Here is a 24,781-nt window from a genome sequence, read left to right as displayed (position 1 = left end):
AAGTGGAGCCTTAAGATGTGACTAAATTGCTGCAATCTCATGATAAAACTTTCACAGATAAGGAGTTGCTTCTTACAGATGAGCAAAGAAAGTGGTTTTTTGAGATGAAATGTACTCCCAGTGAAGATGCTGTGAAGACTTCTGAAATGACAACAAAGAATTTAAAATATTATATAAACTTAGTTGATAAGGCAGCTGCTGGGTTTGAAAGGACTGACTACAATTTTTAAATAAGCTCCACTGTGGGTAAAATGCTATCAAACAGCACCACATGCTGCCAAGAAATCTTTCATGAGAGGAAGCGTCAGTAAATGTGGCACACTTCAGTGTTGTCTTATGTGAAGAAATTGGCACAGCCACCCCAACCTTCAGCAACCACAACTCTGATCAATCAGCAGCCATCAATATTGAGGCAAGACCGTCTACCAGCAAAAAGTTGCTAATTATAATTTGCTGAAAGCTCAGATTATGGTTTGCATTTTTAAGCAAAAAAAATTTTTAATTCAGGTATGCATATTGAATTTTTAAAGACATTGCTATTGCACACTTAATAGATTACAGTATAGTATAAACATAATTTTATATGCACTCAGAAACCAAAAAATTCATTTGACTCACTTTATTGCAATATTGGTTTTATTGCAGTGGTCTGGAACCAAATTTGCAATTATCTCCAAGGTATGTCTGCATGTATATATATCTTATATATATGTTATATATGTTACACATCATATATATATACACACGATATACAACATTATATATTTATATATTACATAGACATATGTTATATATATATATTTTTTAAAGATTTTCTTTATTTATTTGACAGAGAGACAGTGAGAGCGGGAACACAAGCAGGAGGAGTGGGAAAGGGAGAAGCAGGCTTCCCACTGAGCAGGGAGCCCAATGTGGGGCTCGATCCCAGGACCCTGGAATCATGACCTGAGCCGAAGGCAGACGCTTAACAACTGAGCCATCCGGGCATCCCTATATATAATATATTATATATTTGTTACGTATTATATATACATATATATAATATACACCTATTATATATATTATATAGTGTGTGTGTATATATATATATACACACATAAATATATATACAGACAAACTTTAAAATGGTGCAAAAGTGATACACATTCAGTATAAACTGTACATACTCCAAATTTTGAATTTTGATCTTTTCCCAGGCTAGCAATGCTGGGCAGTAGCAGCGAGCCACAGCTCCCAGTTAACCAAGTGATCAATCACAAGGGTGAACAACCGATACACTGACAACAATTCTATACCCATATAGCCATTCTGTTTTTCACTTTCAGTACACTATTCAATAAATTACGAGATATACAACGCTTTATTATAAAATAGGATCTGTATTAGATGATGTTGCTTAAATATAGGCTTATGTCAGTATTCTGAGCATGTTTAAGGTGGTTAGGCTAAGGTACGATGTTGGGTAGGTTAGGTATGTTAAATGAATTTCCCACATGGTATTTTCAACTTATGATGGGTTTATTGGGATATAATCCCATCATAAGTCAAGGAAGATCTGTATATACATATACATACATCCCCTACTAGTTCTATATATCATATATATATGATATATTATACATATGGGCCAATATATGTAACCTATTGGTTCTGTTTCTCTGGAGTACCCTAATATACTTGTCATAAAGAATATATTTTCTTATCACCAAATAGATCAAAATTTCCTTTGGTCCCAAGATACTGCTCAGAGTCTATTAAATATTTTATTTTTTTTACTTGTTCATTCAATTCATTAATTTATTTTCAGGCAATATTCCAGTTCCTGAGTATTCCATACTGAACAAGACAGATGATGTGAACCTGTTTTTTACATTCTGGTGAATGAAACAGACAATAAAAAGGGAAATATAAGCCGGAAAAATGCTCTGACAGAAGTAAACATGGTGATAAGACCGAAGATAGTCATTTTAGGCAGGGGGATTATGGGAACACTGTCTGAGTCATTAATACTTGAGCTAAGACATGAAGAATCCATGATCTAGCCATATAAAGAGCTGGGAAATAATATTCCAGGAGAAGAAATAGCAACTGCAATGGATGAAAGCTGAAAGAGTTTGAGAAACAGAAAAAGGGTGTTTTAGTTAAGGTAATGCTAGCTAGTATAATAATTAAACTTTAAAATCTCAGCAGCTTAACAGAGTAAAAATTTATTTTCCATTTACTTAAAGACTAACCGATGCCTGAGGTTCTCTTCCACTTCAACATCCAGCTAACAAATGAAGAAAGAAAGGGTTATTTCTGGAGGTCCTTTATGGTCCAGGCTTCTAAGTGATACCTGTCACCTCCACTCCCATTTCACTGGCAGGATTCAGTCAAAGACCATACCTAATAGCAAGGGGTTATAAGAAATATCTATTTAGGATCTCAGTCTAATTGAGAGTTCAGAGGAGTTGTTTGCCAGGGAACTAGTCAGTCTCTGAGATAGAAAGCCATTGTGGCTAGAGGTTAATCAGTGAGGAAGGAGGAGAGGAAAAAAAAAAAGGAGGAGAGTGAGGAAGGCATGGGAGGAAGAGAAGAAAAAGGAGAATGAAAAAGGAGGAGAATGAGAAGGAAGAAAAGGGAGGAAGAAGGGAAGGAGGAAAATGAATTATTTGACATTGAGAAACAGGCAGGAGCAAAATCACACAGGGCCTTTTAAGACATGGAAAGAAGTTCTCATTATAATCAATGAGCAATCCTCTGAGAAGTTTTAAGCATGAGAGTGATATGATCAGCTTTACCTTTTTAAAATATGTCTCTGCTGTGGAAATGAGTTTGAGAGGAACAAGAGTAGAAGATTAAGTGGCTACTGGAAAAGTTTAGATGGAAGAAGACCATGATTTGCTGAAGGATACTGAAAGTGAAGATGAAGAGGAGTGGTTGGGTCTGAGATATATTTTGGATGTAAAGCCAACAAGTATGTAGATAACCGGTAACCATTTTGTGAACAAATGAGTCAACAATAATGCCTAATATTTACTGAGCACATACTGTGTCAGACTCTATGATAAGAGCTTTTAATGGATTATGACATTTAACACAGGAATCTTAGGAAGTGGGTATTATTATTTCCATTTTACAGATGAAGAAATTGAGGTACAGAGAGCTTAAGTCACTTACTCATGGTTAAACAAGCCAGGATCAGAATGCGGGTATTGTGACTTCACAGCTCTTACCCTAGTGGCCCTAAACATTCCACAATTCTCTCCTATAGGTAATAAGCTTATTAATGATTATCTTCAAATGACCCCAAACTCCCAGCCACCTTTCCCCTTAGCCCCACGCACAGAGAAATGTCCAAGCAATATAGTCAAGTATTACAAGTAAACTCAAAGATGTTGGAGGATTTTCTGGTGCCCCATCTTTTGGGGAGTTCACATCTTGTTTCTGAAATCCCTGCCTTTGGTAACTCCTGTTAAAGCCAGTTGTAATGTACTTGTAAGATCAAATGCTCAGAGGAGAGTCTGTTCTGAATTAGAAAATTGTTGCTGCTAAGGAGCCCCTGGGGGATGGGGAGAAGGGGGTGGAGGGCTGCACATGGGTTCAGCATGGCAGGCCCCTTATGCTGATAATGAATGGGGAAACGTGGCCAGTAAGGCCCACAGAAAGAAAAACATTTAAGCCTCCTGATGAAAGGCCAGATGAGAAGGTAAGTGTTATAATTCAACTGAAAATAAAAGCCAGCGGCAGGTTATCCTTCCTTCCAGGCAGACAGTTTACGGGACTGCTTTCCTGCAGCTACAGTGGCAGTGATGGATTATCTGGGAAGGTGAAGCAGCTGAGTTGATCTACCCCCTCCTTTTCCACCTCCAAATCCCCCTCAGGCTACAAGGTTTCAGAGCAGCTTTAATCCCTCTTAGCCTCCCCTCTCTCTCCTACAAATCCCAAAACAAGTCCCAGCAGTTGTGGGGACTGGAGAGCATCCTCCCAAGCTGTTTCCTGAAATCCAAGCCTGAAAGACAGGAGTTGGCCTTCAGGTGCTTGCCAGAAGCCTCCATTCATTACCCTGCTGGGAAGGACTGTTTGAGGAGTCCCGAGCTAAGAAGGATTGTTTGAATCTGGCCTCAGAGGGAGTGTTGGTTGTTCAAGAGTGGCTTGTTCAAGGTATGTCTGGAGTGAGCTGTTCACTTCAGAAGGCCCTCAGCAAGCCTTCCTGGAGGATGCAATGTTGAGATTGATTGTGGTGGACATGGAGAGTGGGTCCTCTGCCCCCGCCACTTTCTGCCTCCCCTCTCGGTAACAAAAAGGCCTTTGCATTCTGCTCTTTCTGCCCCTAATCCTAGTTCCCAAAATGACCGTCATGAGTCACCAACCCTTCCAAAGCCATTTTATTTATATTGGGAACTCTGGACTTCTCAAAACCTTCCAAGAGGTACGAATATGTCTCTAGTTTTGGAATTCCAATGCTCTTGGAGAAATATTTTTTGATAAGGCCATTCTGGAGTCTCTCAAGTCTCTCTACTTGGGAAGCTATCATGCTTCCTGTTCAAGGCTGGCCAGAATCTCTAGACTTAAACAGAACAACAGACAAGTTATCTGTCTCTTTCCACACTTTGTTTATCCCTTCTAAGGATCTTGCCTTCAATACTTGACGCAACAAATAGTACAGAAAGAATGGGAGGAAGTAGAGACGTTTAACTCTTGCCATGTCTCACCGCCGCCACCGCAGCTCGCGGGCCTTGGCCTTCCCTTGAAGCATGAGCCTCCTGGCTGCCACTACCCGCGCTGCGCTGGCAGCGAACAGTGCGCCCCGGGGCCCCATGCGCACAACCTCAGGATTCCCTGCGCCAGCAGCTGGGGCGCCGGAGGAGCTCAGCCGGGCGTTGGCGGCAGGCAAACTGTGGGTGACCGCGCCTGCAGGGGACTTTGCCATTCGTCCACTGGAACCTGAGGAGGAAGAACCAGAAGCACCCCATCCCCTCCCCCTCCACCATTTCAGATACCCCGCAGGGACTAGTTTTTGGGTTCCCACTGACTTCCAAGAAGGATGCGTGCCCCGCTCTGACCCCATCGCGGGTGGCCACCTGTCTTTGCCGCGGTGACCCCTCTCCCATGACCCTGCGGTGCCTCGAGCCCTCGGGAATGGCGCGGAAGGGACGTAGAGCCAGTGGGGGACTGCGGGACCCGCGGAGGAGTCGGCCCCGGAGGCGGCGCGTTTGGCGAAGGCCCTACGGGAGCTCAAACAGGTTGGTACTGGGGAAGTATGACTGTTAATGAAGCCAAAGAGAAATTAAAAGAGGCACCAGAAGGAACTTTCTTGATTAGAGATGGATCGCATTCAGACTACCTACTAACAATATCTGTTAAGACATCAGCTGGACCAACTAATCTGCGAATCGAATACCAAGATGGGAAATTCAGATTGGACTCTATCATATGTGTCAAGTCCAAGCTTAAACAATTTGACAGTGTGGTTCATCTGATCGACTACTATGTTCAGATGTGCAAGGATAAGCGGACGGGCCCAGAAGCCCTCCGGAACGGCACCGTTCACCTTTACCTGACCAAACCGCTCTACACATCAGCGCCACCTCTGCAGCATCTCTGTAGACTCATCATTAACAAATGTACCGGTACCATCTGGGGACTGCCTTTACCAACAAGACTAAAAGATTACTTGGAAGAATATAAATTCCAGGTATAAGTGTTTCTCTTTTTCTAACCATGCCTCATATAGAGTCTCTCCGAACGCAGCTATGTCAAAGAGAACCAAAACTTGAGTGACTGCTCTGGATAACTACTCAGGATTCTAAAAACAGCTGAAGTCAATCTAATTTAAACCTGTGCGGAGGTAGCTAGCTATTTAAAGTTCCCCCAAATATTTTCACCTGAGAGTGATGCTTACCTTCCTAAGGCTGACCAAGACCCGTTAATCCTCTTAAGTTAAAAACAAAATGTCCCAAGGAGAGACTGAAAGGAACATTTGATCAGAGTGCCTTTGCCTTTCTGAGGTTCCTCCTTATTAGGTCAAAGGTCCACGCCCCGGTAGTAGGGAGAGAACTGGATGCAGGAGTACAGAAGGAGTGGAGGAACCCAACTGACAGTGGGCTTAGCTTCAATTTTAGATGCCTGGTGGTCAGAGTCCCCTTTAGGCCATTTTCTCTTTTTGCATTCTTGATGTTCCTAGGAGTTTTGTTGAAAAGATAAGCTTGTGAGTATTTATCCTTCATTTATGCAATTAACCAAATCAACCAAAAAGGTGACCATGAAATCCTGTATATGACTTTTTACTACACGTATGAACTCTCTCATGTGAATGAGTACTGTAGTAATCCATTTTAAGGGAGCCTTATCTCAGAACTATTTCAAACTGGTGCACACGGAAAAGACTTTGTCTTTTCCTTTAAGGCTAAAGACAAGACTGTCATGCTCTACAGGTGCAACTCAATCCCTGTTAATAAAACCATGTAGATACAGACATTTGATCCTTTCAAGTAGCTGTGTCCCAACCTGTTGCCATTGACTTTTTGGAAATGGCTGTAGAAATTAACAAGTTGTCCTTGAATTGTCTAACCATGGACATCAGCAGTTGTCTCCCTTCTACCATGTAGAATACTTTGACTTAATTCTCTTCCAGATATAGGGGGATACCTGCCTGTTTTTTCACAGTGTTTCCCTACTGCTGTTACTATTTGACTAGAATGTATTAAATAAAAAAAAAAAAAAAACTTGACTTTAAAAAAAAAAAAGAATGGGAGGAAGTAAAGGGCACAAGCCCCTGGAACCAAATCATATGGGGATGGTGAACCTCTTTCAAGAAAAGATAATTTTCCACCAAGTACCACTCCATCTTTTAGTCCTAGTTACATTCACTTTTTAGGAAATCCCTTTTAGACTAGTCCATGTAAACTCACCATTTTATACCTTACCAATTTTACAAACGTGAAGGAAAAAAAATCCTACCCACATAATCATAATTGTTATATACTTTAAGTCTTAGCATTGAAGGAACATGCGGGTGTGATAAAATGGTATGTATTTTAGACTGGAACAATTCTGGGCTCAAATTATACCACTTATAAGTAGGGTCTTAAACAATTCTATTTTTTCAGCTATAAAATGAAAGTAATCCCTGGAAAACTACTGTGAGAATTAAAGGAGGTATGTAAATCCCCAGATAATAATGAAAGAGCGTCTTTTTTCTACAAAAGCAAATTTGAATTAAACCAGAAAGGGGACTGAAATTCCCCTTTTTTCTATAATTCCCTATGGCATATTTCTGGGGAAGCAAAAAAACAGTTGTTTTTCTCCCTAGTCACAACAGCAATATGATCTTTTGTGTGTACATGACATGTAATACCTTCCAAAGAATATTCACATTCACCTTGTACAACATTGCGTCTTCAGAGCCATTCCAGAAATACACACTGCTTCAACCCTAGGTCAATAGCAGGATAACTATGTTTTTAAAAGCAAAGAAGTACAGGTTTTAGGACTGGTAATTTACAAATGAGAAGGGAACCAGAGGCAGAGAGAGAGCAGATTCTATTCCTGATCACCAAGACCTTGTTCCCCAACTGGGGACACAAATCAACAGATACAAGAGCCAAGACACAGTGTTTGTCAGGGCATGATGAAGAGCAGAATGAGTGAAACTCACGATTGCTCCAGTTTTTCAGAGGAGCGTGAGAGGAGCAGCATAAACTGGAGTAGCCTAGGAGAGTCGTGTGGCATGTAAGCCAGGCCTCCTTGGAAAGATAAACTGAGTAAACAGAATGAATAAGAATAAATGCTCTTGTGGCAAAAGCCAAAGCCAGAGAGTCCCAACCCTGACTGAATATTAGAATCATCTGGGGAGATCTTTTAGAATTCTGATACCTGGTCCACAGCCCCAGAAATTCTGCTTTAACTGGGCTGGGATGGGGGCCAGGCATCAGAATTTTTAGGTTTCCCCTATTGATCCTAACACAGTGAAAGTTTTTCATTGTTATTCTATTGTAGATTTATTTACCTACTTCCACAGATTTAGATATATAAGTCTCTCATGATAAGATAAAATATTATATCTATGAGAATTAGTTTAGGAGTTCCGGTTTTGTTCCTTGGGTTCCCGTAAATTTTCCTGAACGAAGATGAAGGATATTTATTATAAATTATGTACCCTGAAAATGTGTTATCTAATCCCACTCTGGTTAATTCCTGCTCCATCATGTTCTTGTTATGTAAGCATATTCAGATGAGGGTGCACTGTCACACTAACCAGCTGTTTGGTTTCAGTACAAATCTGGGCTTCAGTTTCTTCATATATAGTACAGAAGAGATGAAGTACTTCAGAGGCCTTTAAAACCAGGGTCCACACAAAACTGCCGGCTTCATGGAAGGGCCATGTGGTCTAACTTGCAGAATAAGGGCCACACACCAGGCTCCAATTAGAGAAGCGCCATTCCTACTATTTGTATCTATGAAGCTTCATTTGTATCTATTATACATCTGGCTTCTAATAATAATTTATTTAAAAAAGGAATGAGGCTAGATGTCAGTAAAATAGAATAGGCGGTTACAAATACCTGTTCCAAAAGAGCAGTATTCACAACAGTCAAAAATTGGAAATAGCTCCAATGTCCATCAATGGATGAAGGGGTAAATAAACTGTAACATATGCATACAATGAAGTATTATTCATTTATTTTTTTAAAGTACTGATATATATGAATGAACATACAATGTGAATGAACCTCTAAAACATGCTAAGACAAGATGGACATAAGAGGCCACATTTTGCACGGTTCCATTTATGTGAAATATTCAGAGATGGAATGCAGACTGGTGGTTGTGAGGGACTGGGGGAGATGGGAATAAGGAGAAACTACTTAACAGTATGGGGTTCTACTCTGGAGTGACAGTGTTTTAGAACTAGCTGGAAGTAGTGGTCGCACAGTACTGTGAATGTACCTAATGCCACTGAATTGTTCACTTTATTTTTTTTTATAAATTTCTTATATTATGTTATGTTAATCACCATACATTACATCATTAGTTTTTGATGTAGTGTTCCATGATTCATTGTTTGGGTATAACATCCAGGGCTCCATTCAATACGTGCCCTCTTTAATACCCATCACCAGGCTAACCCATCCCCCACCACCTTCCCCTCTAGAACCCTCAGTTTGTTTCTCAGATCCATTGTCTCTCATGGTACTTCTCCCCCTACAACTCCTCCCCCTTCATTTTCCCCTTCCTATTATCTTCTTTTTTTTTTAACATATAATGTATTATTTGTTTCAGAGGTACAGGTCTGTGATTCAACATCTATTACAAAGCTTTCATTGTCAAGACAGTGTGGTACTGGCACAAAAACAGACACATAGATCAATGAAACAGAATAGAGAGCCCAGAAATGGACCCTCAACTCTATGGTCAACTAATCTTCGACAAAGCAGGAAAGAATGTCCAATGGAAAAAAGTCTCTTCAACAAATGGTGTTGGGAAAATTGGACAGCCACATGCAGAAGAATGAAACTGGACCATTTCCTTACACCACACACAAAAAGAGACTCCAAATGGTTGAAAGACCTAAATGTGAGACAGGAGTCCATCAAAACCCTAAAGGAGAACACAGGCAGCAAACTCTTCGACCTCAGCCGCAGCAACTTCTTCCTAGAAACATCACCAAAGGCAAGGGAAGCAAGGGCAAAAATGAACTATTGGGACTTCATCAGGATAAAAAGCTTTTGCACAGCAAAAGAAACAGTCAATAAAACCAAAAGACAACTGACAGAATGGGAGAAGATATTTGCAAATGACATATCAGATAAAGGGCTAGTATCCAAAATTTATTAAGAACTTATCAAACTCAACACCCAAAGAACAAATAATCCAATCAAGAAATGGGCAGAAGATATGAATAGATATTTTTCCAAAGAAGACATCCAAATGGCCAACAGACACATGAAAACGTGCTCAACATTGCTCGGCATCAGGGAAATCCAAGTCAAAACCTCAATGAGATACCACCTCACACCCGTCAGAATGGCTAAAATGAACAAGTCAGGAAACGACAGATGTTGGCGGGGATGCGGAGAAAGGGGAACCCTCCTACACTGTTGGTGGGAATGCAAGCTGGTGCAGCCACTCTGGAAAACAGTATGGAGGTTCCTCAAACAGTTGAAAATAGAATTGTTCACTTTAAAGTGGTTAATTTTGCTTCAATAAATTATTATTATTTCTAAAACAGTAATGAGATGTGTTGGGTTAGATAATAGTTAAGGTCCATCTCAACTCTAAAATTGTACAACTATGATCCTATGAAATAAATATAATTTTTATTTTTTTCAAAGATTTTATTTATTTATTTGAGAGAGAGAATGAGAGAGAGAAAGAGAGAGAGAGAGACCATGAGAGGGGGGAGGGTCAGAGGGAGAAGCAGACTCCCTACTGAGCAGGGAGCCCGATGCGGGACTCGAACCCGGGACTCCAGGATCATGACCTGAGCCGAAGGCAGTCGCTTAACCAACTGAGCCACCCAGGCGCCCAATAAATATAATTTTTAAAGTATAACAAGTACCAAGGAAACCATATGGAAAAAGTGCTCTATAGGTTCACATGAAGAGTTGGGGGCCTAAGAAAATGTTTCACAAAGAAGGAGACATTTAAGACAGGTTCTGAAGGAGATGGGGATTTCTACATGGAGATGGCAGAAGGCATTCATACAGACACAAAGATAGGAACTTGTAGAGGAGCCGTTGGTGGGAAAATTGGTCTGTACTGGGGATGGGGATCTAAGGCTGGAAATATGGGTCTGAGCCATACTGAGGAAGACCTAAATGTTGGGGTAAAAATGTTTAAACTTCATTTGGATTCAGACAAATTATCTTTAAAGTTTCTGACTAAACAAGCTCCAAACAATTCTAATAAAAACTGGAATTTTACCTTACCCTGACTGTCCTGGCCTCAGAATATCAGAGGAAAGCTGCAAAAAGGCATCACAGTGCAGTGGTTAAGGGTAAGGACTCTGAAGCCAGACTGCCTGAATGTGAATCCTGGCTCTGTCACATTCAAACCAGGTATACTTGGGCAAGTTACTTAACCTCTTCTTGCCCCAGTGTTGTCATCTGTAAAATGGAAACAATGCCCACCTCACAGAATTATTGAGAGGATTAAAAAATCAAAACAAGTGCTTAGAATAACACATGGAGCAGAGTAAGTGCTCAATAAATGTTAGCTGCTATTGTTACTAGAATGAGGTTTGCATGTGTTCAGGAAATAATGGGGCTAATGGGGAAAATCAGACCTGCTGTGTTGCTATTCTATGTTGTGAGTGAAGAAGTCCTTTGTGTGAATTCAATGTTACACTGCACTTGGAAGACTACCGTGTTTTGTGTAATGTTTATGCCAGAGTAAACATTGAACAAAGAAGTTTTATAAATTTATTGGGGCATGAGGTAGAGGTCATAAATGGGGGAATTGGTAAGAGATGAATACTATCAAGATGATGTACTGAGGATATTTTCAAAGTATCCTCAGATGACCTCGAGAGTTTTCCTATGCCCAGATTCCTTAGGAGTATATGGCAATAAGTCTGGCTGCAGGAACATCATTGCTTTGGAATGGACACACCTTGGTGAAAACAGTGGAGGGAAACCACATGGTGTGGATGAGTCTGGCAAGAGGAGATTGTGTTGGTTGGGGACACCTGTTTTTATCAGCAAGACTGACACAGTGTGTAAGAGGAAAGGCTAAAGTTGAGGTCAACTGAATTCAGAGGGGAAGCAACTCCTGTGGTCACATTAGAGGAGGTGCTAGCTGCTGAAACTGACAGCACAAGGTTCTTAAGTAAACTTACCCCCTAAGCTAGAATTCAAGGTTTTTGTATCAGTCAACAAATCCATTGCACATCTACAACGTACCAGGTGATATAACAGTTTCCAGGTATATACTGATGAGAAAGACAAAAAACAAAACAAAAAAATCCTGACTTTGCTACAGTTTAGCAGGGGAGGAGGAAACATGTATGATGATGTCTCAAAGGCATTTCAAAATCAGTGTGTATGAAAGTGAGCTCCAGAACGTCCCTCTGGGCTTCTTCTAGGTTTCCCTTTAGAGTAAATTCTATAAGCAAAATTCATTTTTGATAACTTTGGCTCATTACCTCTATGTCCAATTCATCGCTATGCCTTGTACATTTTGCCTCTTAAATATCACTGAAGTCCCATCCACTTTTTTTCATCCCCAAGGTCCCAGTCTTCGAGCCACCATCTACTGGGGCATAGCAAAAGCCTGCCCACAGGTATCTCATATCAATTCTGTCCTCCTGCGTGTTCAGGATAAAGTGCAAAATCCTTAATCTGGCCTACAGATCTTTTCCTGATCTGTCTACTGCCTATTTCTCCATTCTCATCACTTTCTTGCCACACTACCACAATTCCTCAAACTAGTCACATGCCCTCCTGCCACAGGCTTTATGTATGTTGTCCCTGCCTGACTTTTTCATCTCTTAACTAACTCCTGTTCATTCTTGGGATCTCAGTTCAAAATCACTTCTTTAGAGAAAGCCTCCCTCATTGGCCAGATCAGATCTCCCAGTTAGTAACTTCTCTTTGCACCACGCACCCTGTCTTCATAGCTCTTATACAATTGGTAATGATAGATTTATTTTCATAATTATTTAAGTTCTGCCTCTAGCTGAAGGCAGATTCTTGTTTGTTGATCATTATTTCCCCAGTATCTAGCATTATTTGTTGAATGACTGAATGAAAGGAAAAATAAATGAATTACCAATAAATTATTGCAGGAGCTCTGTGCTCTTAAAACAGAGGTAGGCCACCTGGGTGGCTCAATTGGTTAAGCGCCTGACTCTTGATTTCAGCTCAGGTCATGATCTCAGGGTCGTGGGATGGAGCCTTGCATTGTGCTCTGTGTTCAGTGCAGAATCTGCTTGTCCCTATCGTTCTGCTTCTCCTCTCTCTCTCAAATAAATAAATAAATAAACTCTTTTTTAAAAAATAAAATAAAGGGGTGCTTGGGTGGCTCAGTCAGTTAAGCACCTGCCTTCAGCTCAGGTCATGATCTCAGGGTCCTGGGATCGAGCCCCGCATCGGGCTCCTTGCTCAGCAGGGAAACTGCTTCTCCCTCTGCTTCTCCCTGATGCTCCCCCTGCTTGTGCTCACTCTCTCTGTGTCAAATAAATAAAATCTTTTAAAGAAATAATAAAATAAAATAATATAAAACAATCAGAGCCATCAGGGAAGGCTTCCATGAGATTTTGATATTCCAACAGCTATTGAGAGAATGAATAGAAATTAGATAGCTGAAGAAAGTAGAGAAGCACACTCCAGACGGAGGCAACAGCACTGAGATGAGAGCAAGCACAAAACAGTGATGCATTGAGACATATCCAGTGGAGAGGAGAGCAAAGGAAGGCCAAGTGCTTGGTGGTGGTGGGAATATTAACAGTGGCTAGAGAAACATGTAGAGGCTTTGTTTCTACCAGACTTTGATTCTATGGTCAGTGAAAAACCATTAATGCTTTTACAAGTTAAATATCATGTTTGGTATATAAAAAGACTTTTAAAAGATTACTCGGGCTTAAGTAAGAAAATGGAAAAGAATCTGAGAAAGAGAGACTATTTTGGAGGTCATATCTGTGGCTTGGATAACAAACTATGATAGCCCTGATTAGGGCAGAGTAAACCTGGGAAGAAGCAGATGGAAGAACATTTAGGAAGTAGGATAATGATTTGTGAAAATACTCATGGTAGCATGGGGCGGTGGGGCAAGGAAGATACCTGAAAGAAATTTCTCTAAACTGTCAATAACAGTTATCATTAGGAAGTTCAGAGGCTGTACCAATGAGTGGTTTCAAGGGATCCTGGTCCTTACTCTGTATGTCCTTCACCCCAAATTATAACACAATCTAGGTAAAAATAGTGTGCTACTTACAGTGCAAACACAACCTCAAGATAAGTCTTGCAGCAATTCCTTTCAACCTCTAACTTCTTCCTATACATTCTTGGCCCCAAAAGCTATCATATGTGCTACTATAACTTTTAAACCAAGACTTTAGAATATCATTTAATGAGTAGTTTCATATTTCTCTTCATTTAACAATCACAACTTTATTGTTTATTGTTTCCCAATCTTTCCAGATAGAAAATTGAAGTACAATAAATACAAAAAAATATGCCCCAAATTATAGAGTTAGAAATGGCTGAGCTAGGGTTCAAATCCAGATGGGGCTGATTCTAAGACCCAGACTTCTCATTGTAAAACCCCCTAGGTCCTTTCCTCCACCATGTGGCAAACTGACATACCAAGCAGCTTCTCCTGAAAGTGCTTTGGAGCCCAGGCCTCAGCACTAATGGGGCATTAGCATTTCTCTTTGCATTCATCCCCAGACATCCTTTCAGCTTGTCTTATTCTGACACCATATTTCCTATAGCAAGGAAATGCCGTAAAATATGGGAGCTTTCAGATGTGGACTTGATTGAAATGGGTGAAGTTTGTTTTCTTTTATGTTCTATTTCTCTCTCATGCCTTCATAAGCTAGTGGATCCAGATGGCTGAAAACACCAATTAAAAACAAAGAGAACACTAGGGAAGGAGCAAGGGGGAGAGAGAGAGAGAGATACCAAGTGGTAATTAGGGATGAGACAGCTGAAATGGCTTCATGATGGTAAAAATTCTTTCATTCCAGAAGAATGTGTGTGCAAATTAGAGTCTTTTTCTTGTTCTGCACTGTAAAAGCAATTTAACCTTAATAAATTGCCACCAGAATTCTTTATTTCTGTAAGAAAATGTGTGCTGGTGGATATTTTGACAGTAATCAAAGTATGTCATTTAAATTACAGATTGACTGATGTAAAAAGGTGAAGGAAAAATCCAGGAGGAACAGGGGCTTCCCAGATCCCCAAACCCATGGTCAGGCAACCTGTGTGGCTAGTCCAGGAGCTGCTGCTTAGACAACACACATGTTCAAGGACCACCAGCCTCACCCCCCAAAGCAATTCAGAGGAAGACTTAGACTGACCACTTTCATATTCTGTAAAGCATATTTATATAAGCTTCTCTCATCTTAGAAGCAAAATAGAGAGGCAGAGGGAGCAAGAGAAGGGGAGGTGGAGGTGGGGTGTAGGAAGAAAGAGAAAAGAGGAAGGGGAAAGGGGGAACGAGACAGGGTAAAGAAAAAGGAAAGCAAGAGGAGGGGGTCAGGAGAGATGGGGGAGAGGGAAGGCCTTATATGGGAAAAACTAGAGAGAAGACTTACAGGCCACTTCACAAGGAAATATATTATTTTCTGATACCAGAAATATTGTGAAATAGGTTAAATAACTTCTCTTATGTACTAAATTCACTACTAGCAAATTTAGGGACAGCTCTAAGATGATTTGTGATTAGCTTTACACTTACTTGTATTTAATAAGAACTTTGAATATGTTTGAAAGCAGGTTTACTCAAGTTTATAAAATCAATTTGTTTGGGAAATTTGGGGGGTGGGGGTTTCCATAGGGGAACTTAGATAAACTTCAGCTAAGTCACTCTCCAAATTATCACAAATTCTGACTAATAGAATCCAAATGATTGATGTTTGGCTGTATTCTTCATTCTCAAAACAAGTCTATTTCTCCCTGTGGTTTCTCATTGAGTGAAACTGAAACAAAATGTTGAAGAGTGAAAAAAAAATAAGCATAGCCTCTCCTTCCTTCAAACCTGTTCTACATCCAATCTTGTGCTTTCTCCCCAATATCTCTTCATCAGGACCTGGCTCTCAGGTGTCACCCTGGACTACTGAGGGCTGATTTGCCCACTGTCTTTCCATCAAAAAGTCAGTTCTTTAAGGACTAGAATTCTGTCTGTCTTAGTCACCCCAGGGCTGGTACATCTCAGGGCAGCATGATTCCTATTTGTTGATAGAATCTGCATTCTAGCTTGGTTCTTACCATATCCAAATAATATGCACTGCAGTCTCTTTCCATAAGATACTTCAGGGTTGCCACCCTTGAACCGAGTCTGGTATTAGCCATACTTAGAACTATAGCTATACTTCACTTCCCTGCTATTCTGATCCAGTTTCTGTCCTGGACTCTGCTACTCACTACACCTGTCCTGGTCTTGGCTTGATTACATGACACTGCTTCAGTAGCTATACTACCATCCAAGGTGTTCTCGTGTAATGGTTCTTGGTAATCAGTCATGAAACTTCCTTGAGCTGAGACGCCAGAGAAAAGACCAAATACTAGAGGCAACTGGATATCATAGGAAGAGACTGGACTTCATGTCTGATCTAAACTGTTGGTTTTCAAACCTCAGGGCACAAAAGAATCACCTAGGCACTGTGAACAATTACATAAGAACAAATCAGATAACCTAAAAAAAATGGATAAATGCCTAGAAACATAATAACCTACCAAGACTGAATCATGAAGAAACAGAAAATCTGAACAGAACAAATTACTAGTAAGGAGACTAACTCAGTAATCAAAATTTCCCAACAAAGAAAAGTCCAGGACCAGATGGCTTCACTGGTGATTCTACCAAACATTTAAAGAAGAATTAATACTGATTCTTTTCAAACTCTTCCAAAAGAATAGAAGAGGAGAGAACACATTCAAACTAATTTTACAAGGCCAACACTATCCTGATACCAAAGACAGAAAAGGACCCTACAAGAAAAGAAAATTAAAGGCCAATATCCCTGATGAATATAGGTGCAAAAATACTCAACAAAATATCAGCAAATCAAATTCAACAGCACATTAAAATTTCATACACCATGATCAAGTGTAATTCATTCCAGGATGGCTCAACATCCACAAATCAATAAATGTAATATACCACATTAACAAAATGAAGGATAAAAATCATATGATCATCTCAATAGATGTAAAAAAGCATCTGACAAAATCTGACATGCTGTCAAATTAAAAATTCTCAACAAATTTGGTAGAAATGGAATATACCTCAACATAACAAAGGCCATATATGACAAGCCCACTGCTAACATCATACTCAATGGTAAAAAACTGAAAGCTTTTCCTCTAAGATAAGGAACAAAACAAGTTTGCCTACTCTTACCACTTTTATTCAACACAGTACTGGAAGTCCTAGACAGAGCAATTAGGGGAGAAAAAGGGATAAAAGACATCCAAATCAGAAAGCAAGAAGTAAAATTGTAATTGCTTACAGATGACATGATACTGTACACAGAAAATCTAAAGACTCTACCAAAAAACTATTAGAACTAATAAATGAATTCAGTAAAGATGCAAGACACAAAACCAATATCAAATATCGTTGTGCTTCTATACACTAGCAACAAACTTTTGAAAAGAGAAATTAAGGAAGCAATCCCATTTACAATGGCATCAAAAAGAATAAAATACTTAGGAATAAATTTAATCAAGAAGGTGGAAGATCTGTACACTAAAATCTATAAAACATTGATGAAAGAAATTTAAAAAGACACAAAAGAATGGGAAGGTATTTCACATTCATGGGTTGGAAGAATTAATATTGTTAAAATGTCCATACTACCCAAAGCAATCTATAGATTAAAATGCAATCTCTATCAAAATTTCAATGGCATTTTTTGCAGAAATAGAAAAAACTATCCTACAATTCTTATAGAACCACAAAAGACCCCAAATAGCCAAGCAATCCTGAAAGAGAAGAACAAAGCTGGAGGCATTGCACTTCCTGACTTCAAATTATATTACAGAGCTACAGTAATCAAACAGTAGCATAAAAGCAAACACATAGATCAATGGAACAGAGAGCCCGTAAATAAGCCCATGCATATGTGGTCAATTAATTTCCAACAAATGAGCCAATAATATATGGGAAATAATGGGAAAAGGGTAGTTTTTTCAATAACTGGTGCTGGGAAAACTAGATATCTATATGCAAAAGAATAAAACTCTACCCCTATCTTATACCAAACACAAAAATCAACTCAAATCAATAAAAGACTTGAATGTAAGACCTAAAACTGTGAAACTCCTAGAAGAAAACAGGATGAGTAAGCTCCTTAACACTGGTCTTCGTAATGATTTTTTTGATTTAACACCAAAAGCAAAGGCAAGAAAAGCAAAAATAAACAAGTGGAGCAACATCAAACTAAAAAGCTTCTTTACAACATAACAAACAATCAACAAAATGAAGAGGCAACCTATGGAATAGGAAAAAATAATTGCAAACCACATTCCAAAAAGGGGTTAATATCTAAGATATACAAAGAACCTATACAACTCAATAGCAAAAAACCTTCATAACCTGATTTCAAAATAGGCAAAGGACCTAAATAGATAGTTTTCCAGAGAAAAAGTACAGGAAACAAACTGAGGGTTGCTGGAGTGGTGGGGGGTAGGAGGAATGGGGGTGATGACTGATGGACACTGGGGAGGATATGTGCTACGGTGAGCGCTGTGAATTGTGTAAGACTGAAGAATCACAGACCTGTACCTCTGAAACAAATAATACATTATATGTTAAAAAAAAAAAAGTAGAAAGGGAAAAATGAAGGGGAGGAAACCAGAGGGGGAGACGAACCATGAGAGACTATGGACTCTGAGAAACAAACTGAAGGTTTCAGAGGGGAGGGGGGGATAGGTTAGCCCGGTGATGGGTATTAAGGAGGGCACGTATTGCATGGAACACTGGGTGTTATATGCAAACAATGAATCATGTAACACTACATAAATAAACTAATGATGTAATGTATGGTGACTAACATAACATAATAAAATAAAATAAAATAGTACAAATGACCAAAAAGTACACGAAAATTTGTTCAATATGACTAATCACCAGGAAAATGGAAATCACAACCACAGTGACATATCACCTCACAACTGTTAGAATGGCTATTATCAAAAAGACAAGAGATAAATACTGGCAAGGATGTGGAGAAAAGGCAACACTTGGTACATTGCTGGTTAGAAAGTAAATTTGTACAGCCACTGTGGAACAGTATGGAGGTTCCACAGGAAATTAAAAACACAACTATCATATGATCCAGCAATCCCAATTCTGGGTTTATATCCAAAAACAATGAAATTATCTTGAAGAGATAGCAGCACCCCTATGTTTACTGCAGCATTATTCACAATTGCCAAGACATGGAAACAACCTAAGTGTCCATCAATAGATAAATAGACAAAGAAAATGTGTTATAAATTTACAATGAAATATTACTCAGCCTGAAAAAAGGAAATCCTGCCATTTGAGACATGGATGAAGATGGAGGGCATTACGCTAAGTTAAATTAACCAGGCAAAGACAAAAACTGCATGGTATCACTTATATGTAGAATATTTAAAAAAAAATCAAATTCATTGAAACAGAGAGTAGAATCGTGGCTATCAGAGGCTGCAGGTGGGAGGAAATAAAGAGAGGTTGGTAAAAAGGTACAAAATTTCAGTTATAAGATGAATAAGGTCTGCAGATCTAATGTATAACATGGTGGCTATAGTTGGTAATACTGCATTATATCACTGAAATTTGCCAAGAGAGTACTTTAAGTGTCCACATACATACACACACACACACACACACACACACACACACACGGTAAATAATTGGGGTGATGGGTGTGTTAATTAACTCAATAGAGGGTATTCTTTCACAATGTATATGTATATCAAATTATCATGTACATTTTAAATATTTTATTTGTCAATTATGTCTCAAAAAAGCTAAAAAGAAAAAAAAAAAAAAGAATCACCTGGGAATTAAACTCTTTGGCTTCACCTCCAGGCACCTGATTCACTAAATGGAAAAGTTGGGGGAACAGAGGAAGTACCTAGGAAGTTGCGTATACATAAACAATGCTGATCAGGAAGTCCTAAACTATCTTTAAGAACCACCCAGACTTAACTTTTATAGTGTTCAGCCTCATTCTCTTCACTTCCAGTAATATCTCTACACTCCAATTTTCTGCAGAGTGCCTACTTAAGCAATTTACTGCAGGAATTTTTTTGGGTTTCCATTTTATTTAGCTTGTCACATGGCTTAGAATTAGGTCAATCTAAAATGAGTTTAGGCAGAAGTAAGAGAAAGCAATTTTAGCCAGAAAGAAAAATCAAAAGACACAAGGTTATTCTTACCAAAGAACTACTTTTTATATTTTTTGTGGCAAAAAAAAAAATTTTAATTTAAACATACAAAGCCAAGAAACAAGAGTTTCTTAGGATCCAACTGCTTTCAAAACTCCATTCATTCATGTGTTTTGAATTGAGAATACTGGAGCCATAATAGTGGTGTCAGCAAAGCCACCAGACTATTTAGTCACTGTCTGGAATCTTCTGATTAAGGGAATCCTAGCCCTGCTTTCAAAATTATATGGGTTTTTCAATCATCCCCAGAGATGTCATAAAGTTCTCAAAACCAATTTAGTTTCAGTTTAACGTCATTTAAACACAGCAATTTCTACTTAAATAAAACATTTATGATGGCAATTAAAGAAAAAACTTATGAAATAATGTCCAATATGATTTTTTCCTATAAAAACAGTTGATATATATCTCTTTACATCTTAATTTATTTATTTAGAAAAATGTCTCAGAGGATATTCATTAAAATGTCAACAATGATTCCTCCCGAAGAGTACAAATCTAGGTAAATTCAAATTTTTTCACTTTTTCTATTCAATGTCTTTTTCTGAATTTTTCTAAATTAATATAACAATAAATATGAAATTAGAAAAAAGAAATATCTTCCTGAACAGCAGTTATGAGTTACAAATCTAAAACAGTTGGAAATCACTGTGTCAATTCACAGTTCATAATCAATCCCTCCATCTTTAAGAACATCTTTTCTTTTAAATAATTTCTTTTCCTCAGATTATTCCTCCTCAGAGTTTTTTTTATTAAAAAATACACCAAGTATAACAAATGAATCTCCCTTTTGTATTCCTTTTCCCTCTGGTTACCAACCCTTGGACATCTTTCCATAGGATAGTTTTCTTCACTGTGCATACTCCTTCTTCTCCCAACAGCAACACATTACTCATATAAAATCTTTGGTTGCATTATATTTCGAATTATTTTCCTAATGATTTTAAATGATGCATACCAGCTTATAGACAATTTGGAAAAAAATAAAATAAAAATCACCCAGAAGTGCACTATCCAAAAATACATTAAAATATTAGCAGACACTATTTTTTTCTAATTTGTCATATATATATACATACATATATAGATGCATGTATACACAGACATATATATACATACATCTATATATGTGTGTGTGTGTGTCTAGTTGAGTGCAATTCACTGGGCCCACCAGAAGAAAATTTAAACAATGGGGTGAAAGACCTGAACTCTGAAAACTATTAAGACCTTGATGAAAGAAATTGAAGATGACACAAATAATGGAAGATATACCATGCTCATGGAATGGAAGAATTAATATTGTTAAAATGTCCATTCTACCCAAAGCACACTTCAGATCCAGTGCAATCCCTATCAAAATCCCAATAGTATTTTCATAGAACTAGAACAAAAAAAACCCTAAAATCTGTATGAAGCCACAAAAGACCCTGAATAGCTAAAGCAATCTTGAAATAAAAAGAACAAGGCTGGAGGTATCACAATCCCATATTTCAAACTCCACTATACTATTACTAGAGTAATAAAAACAATATGGTACTAGCACCAAAACAGACACACAGATCAATGAAATAGAATTGAGAGCCCAGATAAACTCATGCTGATACAGTCAATTAATCTATGACAAAGGACACTAAAATATACAATGGGAAAAGAGAATCTCTTCAATAAATGGTTTGGGAAAACTAGAAAGCTACATGCAAAAGAATGAAACTGTCCCACTTTCTTACACCATACACAAAAATAAACTCAAAATTGATTAAAGACCTAAATATGAGACCCCAAACCATAAAACCCCTAAAAGAAAACATAGGCAGTAATTTCTTGGACATCAACCTTAGCAATATTTTTCTGGATATTTCTCACCAGGCAAATATAACAAAAGTAAAAATAAGCAATTAAGACTACATCAAACTGAAAAGTTTTTGCACAGTGAAGGAAACCATCAGCATAATGAATACTCAACCTATTAAACAGGAGAAGATATTTGCAAGCGATATATCCAATAAGAGGTTAATATCCAAAATACATAAAGTACTCATATAACTCAACACCAAATAGTAATAATAATAATAATAATAACCCAATTTAAAAATGGGCAGAGGACCTGAATAGACATTTTTCCAAAGAAGAGATGCAGATGGCCAACAGACACATGAAAAAATGCTCAACATCACTAATCATCAGAAATACAAACCAAAACCACAATGGGCTATCACTTCATACCAGTCAGAATGGCTAGTATCAAAAAGACAAGAAATAACAAATATTGGAGAGGATGTGGAGAAAAGGAAACCCTCATGCACTGATGATGGGAATGTAAATTGGTGCACCCACCTTGGAAAAGTATGAAGGTTCCTAAAAAAACTAAAAATAGGTAAATTCAAATTCTGATCCAGTAATTTGATCCAGTAATTCCACTTCTGGGTATTTAGCCAAAACAAATGAAAACACTAATTTGTAAAGATATATGTACCTCTATGTTTACTGCAACATTATTTATAATAGTGAGGACATGAAAGCAACCTGTGTACATCAACAGATGAACAGATAAATCAGATGTGGTGTATACACACACACATACTCTGCCATAAAAAAGAATGAAATATTGCCATTTGCAACAACGTGGATGGATCTAGAGATTATGATGCTAATTAAAATAAGTCAGAGAAAGACAAATACCATGTGATTTCACTTATATGTGAAATCTAAAAAACAAAACAAACAAAACAAACAAAACAGAAACATATTCATAAATATAGAGAACTAGTGACTGCTAGAGGGAGGGAGTTGGGGGAGATGGTCAAAAATAGGTGAAGGAGTTTAAGAGCCACAAACTTCCAGTTATAAATTAGATAAGTCATGGGATGAAAAGTACAACATAGAGAATACAGTTAATAATACTGTAATAATTTTGTATGGTGACAGATGGTAACTACACTTACGGTGGGGTGCATTTCATAATATATATAATTGTCAAATCACTACATTGTATACTGGAAACTAATATATTATAGATAGATAGAGAGATAGATTATAGTATCAACTATACTTCAATTAAACATTTTTTTAAAGATATCTGAATCTCTTTTTGAGACCCAATTTCAAATTCCCTGGAAGAAGGCTCAGATTGGCTCAGTTGCCCATCTATAGTCCTATCAACTATGGACAGTGTGAAGGGTCATAAACAGGGCTCCTAGAAGCTGATCACTGGGAATGGAGGCGACAGTCAAAGGGACCCCATTAAGCTGGGCGGATACTTGAAATACAACTTACTATATAATAAAAAACTGGTAGAAGACCTACTGGGTACACACTTGTCTCTGAAAAGTAAACTCAGGCTCCTGCCTTTAAGGAGAACATTATTTCAGTAACTGATGCTGTTTTGTCTTTATATTAGGTGAGCTTCATTTTATTATGGCCAGCTATTCAGTAATCCATAACCTCTTAGATATAACTCTTCTATATTTTTTCTGAAAAGTACGAACTGAACGCCATTCTGCTCTTTTTTGAAATATGGATTTTAAATATCTACTTTGAGGTATTAACATGAGTTTGTGTTTAATTTAGACAGATAATGTGTGTGTATCCACCGAGAAATGGAAAAGTGGCCTGTGACATCCAGACACTGGCTGGCACCCACAACTAGGCCTTGATGTTCTCCTTTATAAAAGATCTCCAATATAAAGGATCTCACAGGAAGGAAGGAAAGAAGGAAGGAAGGAAGGAAAGAAGGAAGGAAGACAGGAACTTGTCAAAGGACACAGGACCCAACTTGAAGGGGTCCTGATTACCAAATATGAAACAATTTGAACAAAATATAAAGTTAGTAATGGATTATAGTTCACAAAATAAGATAAAAATCCATCAGTCCATACTAATATAAATAATTGGGTAAATAAATAAATGAGGGAGAAGGAATAGTTCTTTACACTACAATATGAACTAAAAAATGTAAAAAAATGATGAAAATAGAAAATTATCAGTTAACAAACATCAAATGTTTCAGGCAAAAATAATCAATGGATTAAAAAGATTAGTGGGCAAAAGTCTAATAATAAACAGGGTATTTTCATGGTCTCAAAATATCTTCCCACCACTTCTTGTAGAAGAAAAAATGTTAACTTTAGAGTGGAGAAAACTGGCAAACATGACCTTAATCATGTAATAAATGTTAACATCACTAGTAATGGGAAAAATCTTAATCATGTGTTTCCTGATACCACACTATGAAAAACACAACACTTGCTTTTTTGGTAATTTTAACCATGAAGAAATGTCTGACACACCCAAAATGAAGAATATTCTACAAAAATAACTGGTAAGTACTCTTCAAAAGTGCTGAAGCCATAATAGACCAAAAAAAAAAAAAAAGATTAGAGGATTGTTTCAGATTAAAGAACGTGTGAAAATTAATGGTGATGTACGATTCTGGTCCAAAAAAGGACATTAATTTTTAAAATATGAATAAGGTCTATAGATTAGATAATAATATTATATCAATGTTAGCTTCCTAATGTTGTTAAGTGTAGTATGGTAATATAAGATGTTAATATTTAGGGAATCAGGATTATGTATTTGAATATTTGAGAATTCTTAATACTGTTTTTGAATATTTTCATAAGCCTGTAATTATTTCAAAATGAAAAGTTGTTTTAATTTAAAAATTAGAAATAGGCTTCTATCCTTTATCCTTG

The 24,781-nt window shown here is 37.9% G+C and overlaps 1 pseudogene; it reads left to right on the top strand.

Annotated features, from left to right (window-relative positions):
* Nucleotides 1-5,091: 5,091 nt before the first annotated feature.
* LOC114208071 (suppressor of cytokine signaling 2 pseudogene) lies at nucleotides 5,092-5,683 on the top strand (annotated as a pseudogene).
* The last annotated feature ends 19,098 nt before the right edge of the window (nucleotides 5,684-24,781 follow it).

Source organism: Eumetopias jubatus, unplaced genomic scaffold (genome assembly GCF_037043125.1).
Source record: "Eumetopias jubatus isolate StellerSeaLion01/CBP00866 unplaced genomic scaffold, mEumJub1_p1.0 scaffold_4, whole genome shotgun sequence".
Taxonomy (NCBI): domain Eukaryota; kingdom Metazoa; phylum Chordata; class Mammalia; order Carnivora; family Otariidae; genus Eumetopias; species Eumetopias jubatus.
Note: the sequence above shows the minus strand (reverse complement) of the source record. Positions and strands in the feature narration are given on the sequence as shown.